This window comes from Loxodonta africana, chromosome 15 (genome assembly GCF_030014295.1).
Source record: "Loxodonta africana isolate mLoxAfr1 chromosome 15, mLoxAfr1.hap2, whole genome shotgun sequence".
Taxonomy (NCBI): domain Eukaryota; kingdom Metazoa; phylum Chordata; class Mammalia; order Proboscidea; family Elephantidae; genus Loxodonta; species Loxodonta africana.
In genome coordinates, this window is record NC_087356.1 from 62,368,235 (window position 1) to 62,378,298 (window position 10,064).

Below are 10,064 nucleotides of genomic sequence, written 5' to 3' on the forward strand. Positions count from 1 at the left end.
CTGCCAATCTTGGGATTCATCATCCTCTGTAGGCTGTGAATCAGCAGCCTGCAATCTTACCTGCTGATCTTGTGTTTGTCAGCCCCTCAGCTTGTGTGAGTCAGGAGAAACCTCCAGCTTGATGCCTAACCAATGGACTTGTGACTTGCCAGCCTCTACAACTGCATTAGTCATTTCCTTGATATACATCTCTCTGTGTATGCATGTATATAGATATATATATACATATATGTATATATATATATATATTTATATATGTGTGTGTGTGTGTATACATATATATATATACCTTCACTAGTTTTGCCTCTTTAGAGAACCCAGCCTAAGACACTAGCACAGAACCTTGAGAACTGAATGTTTTGAGAACTACTTGTCCTCCTGGTCAGTCCTGGTGATGACTAAAGAAAAAAAAAAAGGAGGGTGAAATTATAGTGTATCTAGATCTCTTTCTATTTCTATCTATTGTTTCAAGGCCACATACCTGAACAATCTGGGACACTGAATCTGGCTGATATGTTGCTGCTTTGTTTGTGAAATGTGGAATGGGTTTCTTTTTGCACACCCTGGTACAGCCCAGACAGCATTGCTGGTCTGCCCCTGGGAAGCCACGGCGCTTTGAGGTGTTTTAAAAGACACCTTCGGATTTGTTAGGAGAGGGTACAGAAAGGTAGAAAGAGATATTCCTAGATTATTCAACTTCTCTTCTGTCAAGACTAGCAATTTTCATGTTACAGTAACAGAATTCTCATTTTGGACTCAAGGAATTGATTCTGCCTCTAACACTGTTCTTTGTTATCTCAAGAGATCATTCCCAGAAGAAATTGGTCAGGGAAAATGGCTTGTCAGTGACTATTATATCCCTTCTGAGTTGACAGATGGATCAGAGCTCTGGCACCCGCTATTCTCTTTGTTTTTTGATCAAAATCTTATTGTTGCTCTTAGGTGTCACTGAGTCATGTTTGACTCATAGTGACTCCATGCAGCACAATACAACTTCCTGATAGGAAACTAGAGTGGTGACACCATGAGTTACTGCACTGGGTGACACCATCCATAGTGATGTCACTACCACTAGCAGTGGATGGGGGTTCTGACTTCTCCACGTGCTTTCTAACTTTTATTATTATTTTTTTTACTCTTAGCCATCTAAGTGGGAGAGAAGTAGTATCACATTGTGGTTTTGATTTCTCCTTAATAGCTAATGACCAAACAAACCCGTTGCCATTGAGTTGACTTGTGGCGCAGTGGTTAAGCCTTCAGGCACTAAGCAAAAGTCGGTAGCTCTAATCACCAGCTGCTCTTTGTAAATCCTATGAGGAAATTCTACTCTCTCCCATCAAGTTGTTGTGAGTCAGAATCCACTTGATGGGAACAGGTTTGGTTTTGTTTTGGTAATAACACTGATGTTGAGCATCTTATTATGTGCTTGTTGATGAAATGTCTATTTAGGTCATTTGTTCATTTTTTTGATTGGGTTGTTTGTCTTTTTCCTGTTAAGTTGTTGTTGCTATTATGTGCTGTCAAGTTGGTTCCAACTCATAGGGACCCTATGTATAACAGAAGTAAACACTGCCTGGTCCTGCACCATCCTTACAATCCTTGTTATGTTTGAGCCCATTGTTGCAGCCACTGTGTCAATCCATCTCATGGAGGGTCTTGCTCTTCTTCACTTACCCTCTACTTTACCAAGCAGGATGTCCTTCTCCAGGGACTGTTCACTCCTGATAACATGTCCAAAGTATGTGAACTTTGTCTCACCATCTTTGCTTCTAAGGAGCATATACACATATACCTCCATAATACGACAAACAGACAGACACGTGGGGGTATGTGTACATACATATGTGTGTATATATATATATATATATATATATATATATTTGACAAATGTACATTGGTATTAATATGTATTTTAATATAAATAAGTTGTGTTTCATATCTTGTACCTTTTTTACACAGCATTGTATCTCTAAGGTCTATCTATGTTGCAATGTCAACAGCTAGCTCATTGCTTCACAGTTTCCATGATGTGCCTCCATATTTTATCTGTCTACTCTCCAGATGATGACCAAGTTTAGCATACAATAATGCTACAGTGAACATGTTTGTACATGTTTTAGGCCAGTGAGAGAATTCCTTTGGGATAGATATCCTGTTCCAGAATTGCTAGATCCTAGGAATACATATACTACATTTCCCCAACTAATGTTATCTTACTATCCTTAATGACCACAAGTGCAAGTATATTCCTACATGTCCACTAGATCTAGTTTTTGCCAATCTGGTAGGTATAAAGAAAAATCTCATTTACACTTCTCTGACTAGTAATGCATTTGGACATCTCTTCTTATGTTTGGCAGCATTTTGGATTTTCTCTCATAGATATTGCCTGTTCTTATATATTGTCATTTTTTCTGTTGAGTTTTTTGTTGTTGTTGATGTTCAGGATTTACTTGTATATTGTGCTTATTAATCACTTGTCAGCTTTAGACATGACAAATATCTTCTACCATTCTATTTTCTTTCTATTACTCTTGTCTACGGGGGTCCTTAGTTGAAAAGGATTTCTTAGCTTTGACGTAATCAAATTCACCCAAATTTTTTGTCTTACAAGTTTCAATTTTGAAGTTTTTATTTAGAAAAGAGCCATTTCTCACCTTAGGTAATAAAAAAATTTTATTCTTCTGTAAAGATTTACAGTTTTGGAAACTCTGGAGCAGTTCGACTCTGCCCTATAGAGTCAGTATGAGTCAGAATTGACTAGACAGCAATGCGTTCTGGTTTATTGCTTTTTAAGGAGTTCGTTCATGGTAGATCTCTCAGTTCTAGGAGACAAGATCCATGAGAAAATGGATATGGTGGACATTTTGGAATGGCTCCATTCTGCACTCCTATTCAGAGTGGTTAAAAATTCCAGAGACCATTTTCAGCTAGAATTCTGAGTATAAATTAGTTTTTACTAATTAAATGCACTCATGTGAGCTTTAAGAAGTGGGATTGAGGTGGCCACCATCCTTCAGCTTACTGTTGACAAGCAAGGTTATGGAGACCCATCTTTGTAGAATATCGGTCTAGGTTTCTGTTGTTTATTTACCAGTTTGGACTTGAGAAGCATTTTTCATGGTGGCAGCAGTGACAGCAGCAGTAGGAGTTTCTGACCTCTGACCAAAAAAAAAAAAAAAAAAAAACACCTTTGCCATCAAGTGGATTCTGACTCACAGAGAACCTATACTACAGAGTAGAACTGCCCTATAGAGTTTCCTAGGAGTGCCTGGTAGATTTGAACTGCTGACCTTTTGCTTAGCAGATGTAACACTTAACCACTACGCCACCAGGATCCATATCTATTCTGGTATGTCTTTGGACTTAATAGTCCAGTAGGGGCTCCCTAGCCCCTTCTTATCCAATTATTAAAAAGCAAAAACAAAAACTGAGAATATAATCTTCATTATTACATCCCTTTCTACTTGAGAAATCTAGAGTTATTTTAATTTTCTGTGTCTGACCGATACAGTATAAAGCAAAAAACCAAAAGCTGTTGCCGTTGAGTTGACTCTGATTCTACAGGACAAGTAGAACTGCCCCATAGGGTTTTCAAGGAGTGGCTGGTGGATTCAAGCTGCCAACCTCTTGGTTGACAGCCTAGATATTAACCACTGCACCACCAGTGCTCCATAGTGCCTAAGATACTTAAAAATGACAAATGCTGATACGATATTTTTTCTACAACTATTATAAATAACAATTAAAAGAATTTCTACAAATCTTTTGCAGTGCAAGGCCACTGATACTTTAACATGACTCTCTGATCGTTTTCCAAGCAAATATGGAAAGACCTTGTGCCACATGCCAATTGGATTTACTGAGTCAGGTTGGCAGGATATGCAGATTGATTATTTATTTATGGAAGAAAAAAGACTGCAGTAGTGCCTAATATCTCCTTGGTCATCTGGAAAGATAGTATAAATAGGGAAATTATTTTCAAAAGACAACTGAAATTGGAAAATGTTCTCCTGGGCCAGTGTACTGGCCTTGGAGGGTTTTAAGTATACGAATGCAGAATATCCATAGAACAATCCCATTGCTGCAAGGTGGTAATAATATTTTCTGCATACCAAAACAGCAACAACAACAAAAAACAAACTCGTTGCCATCCAGTTGATCTTGACTCATAGCAACCCTATAGGACAGAGTAGAACAGCCTCATATAGTTTCTAAGGTGTGCCTGGTGGGCTTGAACTGCTGACCTTTGGTTAGCAGCCATGACGTTTAACCACTATGCCACCAGGGTTTCCATTTTCTCTATAGAAGGTAATAAAACAATGAATGACTCTCAAACTCAGAGCTGAAAGTTTCAAATGTGTTAAATTACAATTAAGTTAATAAATCTTTAGCAAAAGGCTCAGGATAGATTCCAAATAAAAGAACATATGAACTTAAAATAGCTGATTGCAATAGTAAGATGTGAGAGAGGGTGGGAAGGAAGAGAGAAGAATGAGAAGACGCCTTGTTTACCAACGATGTGGAGAATTGGTGTTACCCGTCCATAGTTGGGCTTTCCTCTGGTATTTATAACAACTTACTTTAAAAAAGGAGAAAGAATAATAACATTTGCATCAAGTCAGTCTTCTTTTCAGTGTTTTCTGCATGGCAACCTTCATGTCCTTTTTCCTCACACTGTAAATTAGGGGGTTCAGCATTGGGATCACTGTAGTGTAGAACACAGAGGCCACATTCTCCTGAGCCAAGGAACTGGCTGTGGAAGGTTTAGGTACATGAAGGCACTAGATCCAAAGAAGATTCCCACTGCTGTAAGGTGGGAACTGCAGGTGCTGAAGGCTTTGGACCTACCCTCTGTGCTCCTGATGTGGAGGATGCTGGAGAGGATTAATGCATAGGAGACAAGGACTGTTGACTATGATGTTGAATCCATCCAACAAAAGAAAACTGTGAGCTCAATGTCATACGTGCAAGAGCAGGAGAGCTTCATGAGAGGGAGGATGTCACAGAAATAATGACTGATGAGGCTCTCACAAAAGGATAGTTTTAACATGAGGGTGATCCCTAATGTTGAACCAATGAGCCTCGTGATATAGGCCACAGCCACTAGCAGAGAGGAGATTTAATTTTTTTTTTTTTTAATGATGTTATAAAGCAAAGGACTGTGGATGGCAACATAGCGGTCATAGGCCATCACTGTCAGTATGTAACCCTCAGCAATGAGGTAAACAAGGAAAATGTAGAGCCGTGACATGCACCCTGCATAAGATATGCTGTTCTTCTCTGACACAAAGTTCACCAGCATTTTAGGAGTAATGACAGAGGAGTAGCACATATCTACAAATGACAAATTGCTGAGGAAGTAGTACATGGTGGTATGAAGCTGGGAATTCAGACAAATGAGCGTGATCATGTCCAGATTCCCCACCAAGGTGACCATTAGATCCCTAGAAAAAGGAATGAGAGAGGGAGCTGGAGCTCTGGCCCATTTGTTAATCCCCCAAAATGAACTCTGTCACAGTAGAGTGATTTTCTGCAGGCATTCTCCTGGGATTGGAAGCCTGTGAGGCTGGGAAAGAAAAGCCTAATGAAAAGCTGTAATCATTCTTGATGAATATAGTTTTGAGCATTTGTCTCAAGCTTAGAGATCCTGGACTGTTTCTTTCTTTGTTTGTTGTAAAAATGCAAGGCGATATTGTCGCTTTCAACATTTTTCATGAGTACAATTTAGTGAGACTTATTACATCAATCATGTCATGCAACAATCACCAACATCCACTGCCAAATTTTACATCACCATAAAGAGAAACTCAATGTGTTCTAAAAATGCTTCCGCTTTTGCTCCTGTCTTCTGCCTCTGGTAATCACTTCTAAACTCTGATGTCTATACACTTGCCTATTCTAGGTATAGCATATTAATGAGCTCATACAATATTTGTTGTATTGTGATTGGCTTATTTCACTCAGCCTAATGTTTTCAAGGTTCATCCATGTCACTGCCTGGATTGGAAGACTTAATGCCATATATAAATGTAACACAATTACCATCAAAATTCCAAAAGCCTTCTTTGCATAAATGGAAAAGTCAATCCTCAAAGTTATATTGAAATGCAAAGGGTCCCAAATGGCCAAAGCAAAACTGAAAAAGAAGAATGGAGTAGGAGTACTCACACTTCCTGATCTCAAAACATATTACAGGCAGGACCTGGGTTATGAATGAAGTCTGTTCATGACTGTGTCTTTAAGTTGAATGTGCCGGTAAGTTGAAACTCGTAAGTACAATTCTTTTTTAGCCTTACTTTAGTGTAAGGAAAGGGTTGAAGGCTCTCCAATGATTTAAATCTTCATTGCAGCAATGGAAGATGATTGTGATGAAGAATTTGTTGTGAGTAGGGGTTGGTTCAATCATTTCAAAGTGAGGGCAAATTTACATAACAATAAAGGGCAAGGAAGTGTTGTCTGTAAGTCAGGTGCTCCTAAAGTGAGACTGCCTGTATAAAGCTACAGTAATCAAAACAGTCTGGCACTTGTATATTATACACCAATGGAATAGAATCAAGAGTCCAATGATAAGAGCACACATGTGTGGTCAATTAATCTGCGACTATGGTGTCAAATTCAAAAAATGGGGAAGGAATAGTCACTTGAATAAATGATGCTAGGACAAGTGGATTCCACTTGCAAAAGAATGAATGTAGACCCATACATCACACCGTATACAAATACTAACGCAAAGTGGATCAAAGACCTAAATGTATGACCTAAAACCATAAAACGATTAAAAGAAAATATAGAGGTAATGCTTCAGGACTTAGTCTTCAACACTGGATTCTTAGATATGACACTAAACTCACAAGGAACAAAAGAAAATATAGACAAATGGGATCTCATCAAAATTATAAACTTCTAGACTTTTTGTTGATGCATCTGCCCCTCACTCCTGCTGTTTACTGGGAGGAAGACCAGCACCTAAGTATTTCAGAGATCATGTAGATGAGACAAAAAGGGGCCAAGATCTTGAACTTTTACCACTCTGTTTTTCAAATATCCTAGACCATTGGTCCTCAAAGTGTTGTCACTGGACCACTGGCATCACCTGGGGCTTTTTAGAAATGCCAGCTCTCAGGCCTTGCTCCAGACCTACTGGATCAGGAATCCTGGGGATGGTGTCCAAGCCCAATAATCTATGTTTTAACAAACTCTACAGATGATGCTTATGGAGGATAATGTTTGATAACCTTTATTTAGGAAGAAAGAAGTAGTAGGTTTCATATTTTGAAGCTGGAGATGTGTTTTGCAGTAAAAGTGAGATTTCCCTGTCATTTATGCCATTTCCAAATATTCACTGAATGTGAGCATATGAATACCTATCTCAAATCTGTGCAGCATCAGGGTGATTCAGGTTAGTTACACCTGAATCATTGCACGGCAAGTCAACTGCTGCACCTGAAAAATGAAGGAGTTAATAATATCAATTCCCAAGGTGGTTGTAAAAACGACATGGGATTATGCACATTTAGAAATATTTTTTTGAAATGTTCAGAATGTATAAAAATATGAGATGTCATTAGGTGGCTGGAATTTCTTAGTTTTTCTTGGGGTTTGAGGACCTAAGACAGAGGTTCTCCACATTGGCTACATAGCGCAACTGCCTGGAGTATTTAATAAGTATTGATGTCTGGGTCTCACCCACAGAAATTCTGATTTAACTAATTGATCTGTGGTGCAGCCTGGGCATTAGCACATAGTGTTGTCAGAATCGACTGGATGGCAAGTGGTTTTATTACAAAGAAGAAAACAATTTCACTCCAGATAACAATATATTTTTTAAAATCTTGCATATTCACTTGTACCCAATCTGAGTAGCTTGAAACAATAGGAAATATAGAAAACCCACTTTGAATATACCACTTCCAGAAGTCAAAACGCTTTACAAAGCAGTGCAGGGTGAACACTGTTCACTCAGCGCAGAGCAGATATAAATGCCATTGCATCGGAAAATCTATTTTTACCAGGCCATCAGATGCTCAGGATTTCTGCTGATAAGAGCACAGCACACAGATAAAAGCATTTAGAGATGAAGGGAACCATGCTTGTAAATAGGTTGCATTAGAATCAGGAATTCAACAAGGAAAAGGTTAGTCCAAAGGACTAATGGAGCACAGCTACCACATTCTCCACCAGTCCAGCACAATTAGGTGGTGCTGGCTACCACTACCGAATACTCTGGCAGGGATAACAATAGAGGGTCCCAGACAGAGCTGGAGAAAAATGCAGAACAAAATTCTAACTCACAAAAATAGACCAGGCTTACTGGCCTGACAGAGACTGGAGAAACCCTGAAAATGGCCTGCGGATACCATTTTAGCTCAGTAATGAAGTCACTCCTAACTTTCACCCTTTAGCCAAAGATTAGACAGGCCCATAAAACAAAACAAGACTAAATGAGTGCAACAACCCAGGGGCAAGGATGAGAAGGCAGGAGGAGACAGGAAAGCTGGTAATATGGAACGCAGGGCTGAGAAGGGAGAGTATTGACATGTTGTGGGGTTGGTAACCAGTGTCACAAAACAATATGTGTACTAATTGTTTAATGAGAAGCTGGTTTGTTCTGTAAACCTTCATTTAAAGGACAATAATTAAAAAAAGAAAAAAAGAAACAGGAGTTCATGGGGAAATATTTTTTTCATACAATTATTTTCAATCTGCAATTAAATACCTGTGCTGAGGAAAAAAATGGAACACGGCCTCCTGGAACTTTTAGGGAATCCCTTGATTTCAACAATCAGGAAATAAATATCAGAAAATGAGAGAATAATACATACACATTTATATCTAGTCCTATACTTACTCAAAGGACCTGACAGTCTTGAAAATGGGTCACCAAGGTTGGGAGTCTTGGGATCTTTTATAGACATAGTGGCAGAACTTCTCCTGGGAAGTAGTCACTGCAGAGATTGGGGTCCTCACTATTGGAGCAATTAGAATCTTGATTTACACTTGTGTTGTAAACCAAGTTTTTGTTTTTCAGGTGTGAAAATTTTCCCTTAGTTGGGAGAATTATTTTGCAGGTTCAGAAGCTTAGCGTCTAATGCCAACATTGTAATATCTTGCCACCAACAGCTGCATCCTCATCACCACCACACATCTGCCATAACTGTCATCAATTACTACCATCTGGTCATCGTTCGTTATCCATCTAAAAGATTTTACTAAAACAGGAAAAGAATGTTAAATATGTACGGAATGTTACATTTCTCACCCTGATGCTTCACTTATAAACTGACAGGGTTGAGTGACAAAAGGTTGAAAGGCATAAGAAGTAGGCTCATGAGACCTCCTCACTCATATATTTTCATTCATAGGAGGAATGCGTTCAAAAGAAATTTTCCTGTTTGAGAATATATTCAGTAACATATTACTGATAATATGTTGCTAATGAAGATTTTTAAATTAAACTTATTTTGAGAGAATTGTAGACTCCCATGCAGCTATAAGAAATAATACAAAGAGATTCCACGTGCCATTTACACAATTTCCCCAGATGGTAACATCTTTCAAAACTATAGTACAATATCACACCTAAGATACTGACATTGATGCTATTCATTGATCTTATTCCTATTTCGCCAGTTTTACTCATACTCATTTGTGTGTGTGTATTTAGTTCTATGTGATTTTGTCACTTCTGTAGGTTCATATATCCACTACCACAGTTAAGATAAGAATAGTTACACCACAAGAAGGATCCTTCAGGTTGCCTTATTATTTTTTTAAAATAGTTCTCTTCATTTTCTAATTTTAAGAAATATATGCTTTGGTATCCTGTTTTTCTCCAAATGTAGCCAGTTATTTTTCTTCAGTATTATTTAAACTCACCAATTTAAACATTTTATGTGTTTCAATCCATTGCAGTTATTATTTTTGGATGCTGAATTTTTTCTGTCTTTGTCCTTGGACACACGTATGTTGGACAATGTATATATCAAAGACCTTTTGACGTGATCATGTGTTGTTGTTGTTAGGTGCTGTCGAATCAGCTCCGACTCACAGCGACCCTATGT

General features: G+C 38.4%; 1 pseudogene; it reads right to left on the bottom strand.

The window, feature by feature from the left end:
• Window positions 1-4,487: 4,487 nt before the first annotated feature.
• LOC135227735 (olfactory receptor 8A1-like) lies at window positions 4,488-5,543 on the bottom strand (annotated as a pseudogene).
• Window positions 5,544-10,064: the final 4,521 nt, after the last annotated feature.